Here is a 6000-nt window from a genome sequence, read left to right as displayed (position 1 = left end):
CTTACTTTTTTAAATTCGACACACTTGCCAAAATAATATATAAAGATTTTAAAAAAGTTTTTTTTGGTGTCTTCTTTTTACACTCCACGGAACTTGAATTTTTTTAATAACTTCGATTTATGCTTTTGGTTTATATTAAGTATAACGGTAATTCACATATGACCCACGAAACGAGCCAAAAAAGCGAGTTTCCATATCATTATATTCTAATAAGTTTATCTAAACCTAAATCGTGCTGTTTTACCGACGGTTTTCATTTTAACTTACCGAATTTAATTTTCGTAATTTTAATCATTTTTACTATGTCACCAACCTTTTTTAAAAACTAGTATACTGATATTTTTCATTTTTGGCCGCCCCCAAGACACTGTGCGGTACCCCCCTATATTCGATATTTCGATGATTTTAGTGAAGTATGAATTGTACATCAGAAATTCTTTCTAACCGTCGAAACATCTTTGAAAAGAACTCTCCAATTTAAAGATATTCTATTTTCGGTGTTTTTATCATTTTGACCGCCTTTTCAAAGAAATTGTTTGAAATTTGGTACTGAAGTTCGTAATAGATATGACAGAATTTTTTTTTTATATAATGGTATCGTATAACCACTTGTCTCCGACCTCGTTCTCACAAATATGGCAACGAATTTCAATTTTGTGTACTCTTTGTGTGTTCAAAAATTTAGTTCTGTATCAGCTGTGAACTCCCCATCAAAATGGCTTTGAAGATCATTGCTGCGTACGCCCTTGCCTCCATATATTCGGATCCCCATAGACATATTTTCCAAAGTGTTAGTTTCCAAGCTGCCGACCCGGCCAAATTTACCGTATTTTTATTTGTTGTTTTTTTTTTTTTCTTTCAAAATTTTGACCCTCACTGTAACTGTCGGCATTCACAAATTTTCAATATTTATCTGCACGTGCCAATGAAATGTATCAAACCAAAATATATATATCAATCCTTACAAATATACAGAGATACCACTCGAGCAGTGACATTCCTATAACGAAATGTTCCCATTGACGTGCAAACGTCAGTGATGTCCAGTTTCATTTTTTTTCTTGATTCGCTTGGTTGGCTGACGTTCGTTCGTTCGCTTCGCGTTGGGTATCATCATCGTCCTCTTATCTACCTTTTATGGCATATCATGAACCAATAATTAAATGTATCAATTTAATAGAACAACGTTAACGTTCAGCGAGGGCGAGGGGTTGGAGATTAAAAAGGGAGGAGGGGGATAACGATTTGTTTGTTACCTTTTGTGGATTTTATCATTACCGAATAATTATCGTGTGTTTTTGCGATGATGATGATGATAGGCGATGCGATACATGTGTTTATCCTGCTGCTACCCTCTTTACAATAACAAGGAACAGCAACAACAGCAACAACAACAATTTTAACAATGTTTTGTTACAATTTGGAAATTTGAGAGTCTACGAGTTTTGTTGTCTTTTATTTTTTCCCCCTTTGACAACATTGTTGGTCTATTTGTTGTTGCTGTCATCACTCTATTGTTTGATTTATTTATTAACAAGTGATGTGTGTGTGTGGAAGTCTGTCTGTCTGTCTGCCTTGTCTGTCTGGTCCCTTTGGTCTGTGTACACACACACAACCACCATATAACAGTCAGTGGCAGTGTTAGCTGCAATGTTTACATCCTCATCCACATCCGTGTTAAATGCACACCCGGGAAATCACTTTTCACAGGCCCTCCGGTTGTCTTTGCATCCTTGCTTCTCGCGCCCTTCTTGTGATGTAGTAGTTATCAGCCAGCTAGCCTTCCTCTTCCCTTCCTTCCATCCATCCATGGGTAATGAATAAATATGGGTTTTGTGCTTCACTTAATAACGGGATGTTTTGGCACTTTGTGTCATCATTGACTGATCCAGATGGTACTTGATTTTATTAGGACATGCATCGTCAGTCACACTGATAGTCATTTTAGTGGGAATAACAACCAATTCTCCCCCTACCTCCCCGTTTTTTCAGGGGAGGAACAAAGGCCTGGTCGCCGGTCGGCAAACATTAAGAGTAAAGGTGGTATCAAAATCAAGGTAACATAATTGTTGATATCATCATCGCCACTACCACCACCACCACCATCGACCAGTTGGACGGAGCGTGTTGTGAAGTATCAGTTTTATAATCCGGCAGCAGGGGATTTTGTTGTTGCTGTTTGGTTGGTTGAGCCGCGTGTTTTCTCTAACAATACGACTTTTACTAATAACCCCCTGCAGGCTCTTATGCGGTATTGTAAACTAGCACATCCCTCTCATACGGCTTAGAAATGAATGACTGAATGCACGTTTCGTTCTACTTTTCGCTAAGTCCACGATTATTAGTTCAATAATACCCAAAAATAGGAAGGAAATGACCTTTACCAAGGGCAACTAACAAACCAATGCAAATAAACGGATGAGTGTTTCGCTAATCTCCAGAAATGAATAATTAATTAGGACAATTGGCCAGAGTGTTGTTATTTATGGCACAAAATATTAAACTAAATATCCAGGTGGATTCTTGAGAGGATTTTTAGTTGCTATGACAATACTAGGCAGTCATAGAGCGCTTCAGGATTAAGTACAGGTATTAGTATTGGAGATAATATAAATTAATTACTTATTTGTAAGCAATTGTTCCGAGGCAATACTATTGCCTTGGGTTGTAACATTTCTGTTTCGGTCTTTGGCAATTCGTGCTAAAAGGTACGGGATATGATACTAAGTATTTTACAACAGGTACACGTTTAAGCTATAATTGTGACTTTAACTTGGAAAATAAAGAAAGTCTAAAAATCGGGAGGTGTCGACTTTATGATACCCTACACCCCTTTGCAACAAAACTTCATAAACAGATAAAAACAAGTAAAAAACATTGATTTTGGGCGGAACTTTTATTAACCTCCACCTTAGGGTAAAGGAAACATTAGAACCCATTATGACCCACAAATACCAATTTTTAGACATATTCGTGGGAAAATGTGCCAAAAATCATCAAAATACCGAATATCGGAACGTACCGTTATATGGAGACTATATCAAAACGTGGACCAATATATCTCGTTTTCAATACCAACCATCCTAGACACAATACAAAATGTTCTGCTAAATTTTGAAGCTCTACGTCAAGTAATGTCGGCTGTATCGTGATTTCAACAGACAGGCAGACGGACATCGTTAAATCGACAAAGAATTTTATGCTGATTATGAATATATACACTTTGTGGGGTCTACGACGGAGGTGGAGGGTATAAAAAATAAAAACAAATTCGATGAACAATACATATGGGAGCTATATATGAACCGATTTTCACCAAATTTGATACACTGACATAATTGAGCATCGAACTCAATTCGGTCGTAAGTGCAAAATTCCATCCTATTTGGTGCACAATAAAGGCAAATCGAACGATAAATGTATAGGAGCTATATCCGAGACATGAACCGATCTCGACAACATTTGAGAAAGGTACTGCTGTGGTGAATTTTTGATAGATTTTCCCAAAATATCGTTGCCACAAAGTGCACATTACGGCTGCGGATGACAAAAATATCAAATCGGATGAACAAACTTAAACCAACTCCAGACTGCTGTCATTTCTAAGCCACTCGTCCAACAGCTGTTAAAATTATTCCAGTGACAGCTTATTATATTGTTTACAAGCGTACAAAAGCATTTTGGTGAGAATTTTCCAGAAAAAAAGTAATTCGTGATGGAATTTAAACGTGATAGTGTGATTTTTTTATATTTGGCTGGAAAACCTTAAGTCCTTAGAGCAATCCAACATTCAAATGTGAACAAATGTTTTGTGTCTCGTACCATCGTCTCGTCTCGTACATCAAGGAAGTGGACGGAAGAAAACAGCAACATCAGCAGAAATGGTTCGAAAAGTAAAGAAGCGACTTTATAGAAACCCGCGTCGCAGTGGCCAAAAAAAGGCTCGTGAGCTTAACATATCTCAATATTCCATTCGGCAAATATTGAAAAATGAGCCATTGAAATTCCAAAAAAAGTGCAAGAACTTACACCGCAACAGAAAGAAAATAGACTCAAAAGAGCTAAAGAGTTGCTTCGCTTGGCCGAAGGTGATGATCTGCCGAATTTGGTTCTCTCCCACGAGAAAACATTCGTTGTCCAGCTGTATATAAACAAACAAAATGAACATGTTTGACCGCAGACCTTGGAAATTCCAACAGGACTCAGCACCATCGCACTCAGCACGCGCCACCCAAGTAGGGTTCGTCCTTGGGTCAAACAAATGACTTGTGCAATATTTCATCTGGATCGGACAATAAATGCGACATGTACTTTGTTTACAAAAATACATGGACGGACAGGCGGACATACATAAATCGACTCAGAAAGTGATTGTATGCAAATCATCAAAAGGAACTATGGGTCTATACTGTTACCTTTTGCCTGTTACAAAGACATAATACCCGTTGTGGTGTAGGTTTTAAAAATGTAGAAACTCGTATATGAGAATAGCAAACTAATATAAAAATTTCGAAAGTAATTTTCATAGGAATCTATTTAACCTTGATATAAGGTTTATTCTTCGACTTAGGGTGAAATTTTGTATAAAATATTTTTATACCCTCAGCCATATTGCCACAGAGGGTATATATCATTTGATGCGGCCAAAACGTGCCTCATCGAAATAACAGTTTTAGACCCCAGTTCTCTTTGGACCAAAACCATTTCAGGATATTTGGAGTTGATCTAGGGTGTCCGAGTGTCCATTACTTCTTGTACCTCAACCCAAAAGGTCAACAATTTCAAAGAAAATAAATTACTTCATACAATGAGAAAGCATCATTCGATTTTGTGCAAACCTTGGAAATCTAAATATTTTTATTAGTACTAGATCAGGTGCAAAAATGGGTAATATCGGCCCACTCCATCAGGTACCTCTCCCACAAAGAGTAAAAAATTTGGAATAATTTTAACAATGAAGTATGAGTCCGATTGTCTTCAAATTTCGCACATCCCAATATTTATAACAACACAAGGTCTGGGGAAGATTGGGTATATTGGTCGACTCCATTTGGTATCTCCCCCACAACGGGTCAATATTTTGGATAACCACGAAGCCCGCAAAACCCGAAATGAGCAGGCGATTCCTTTCGAACTCAGCACATCTCAATATATCTATCAACACAAGATCTGTTGTGTACATGATAGATATCGGTCAACTCCTTCTGGTACCTTTTCCACAAAGGGTCAACATTTGGAATAATTGTAACTCTTATAAAATGTGTAAACTACACATATCCTAATACTTTTATTAACACAAAGTCTGGTGTAAAGATGGGATGGAAGGAAGGAAGGAGGAGTGGAATGATATATCCCATCTTCACAGCAGATCTTGTGTTAGTAGAAATAATAGGATGTGTGAAATATAAATATGAATTTCGGATTTTATGATCGTTTTGGTTATTCAAAATTTTGACTCTTTGTGGTGTAGGTCCCAGGAGAATTTGTCCGATCTATACCATCTTTATAACAGATCTTGTGTTGAAAGTCTGAATGGAATCAGATTTTTATTTGACATTGTCCATTTTCATACATAACATAGCACTAATGCAAATATTAGGATTTGCAAAGTTGGAGCAAAATCGAATTATTCTTTGTCTTTCTGTGCAGCAAAATATATTTTTTGGAAAAATTTTGACCTTTTGTGGGGGAGTTACCAGAAGGAGAGGACCGATATTGCCTATCTCCGAAGTCGATCTAAGTTTAAAATTAATTTTACGATGTACCAAAATTGGACCAAATAGGATACTCCCTTCGAGAGTTATTGTGTGCACAAGCCAAGCAGACGGACGGACGGACATAGATATCGATATCGACTCCAAATGTCGTGAAAGGGATTTGGTGCAAGTACTCCTGGGGTCTAACCATATGGCTGAGGGTATTATAATGTTGACCCCTTTTGGGAGGTGGAGTCGGTATCAGGTCTCTGGTTGAGAGAAATATTGAGATATACCAATGTTG

The sequence above is a fragment of the Musca domestica genome, unplaced genomic scaffold, assembly GCF_030504385.1.
Source record: "Musca domestica strain aabys unplaced genomic scaffold, Musca_domestica.polishedcontigs.V.1.1 1, whole genome shotgun sequence".
NCBI classification, from domain to species: Eukaryota; Metazoa; Arthropoda; class Insecta; order Diptera; family Muscidae; genus Musca; species Musca domestica.
Note: the sequence above shows the minus strand (reverse complement) of the source record.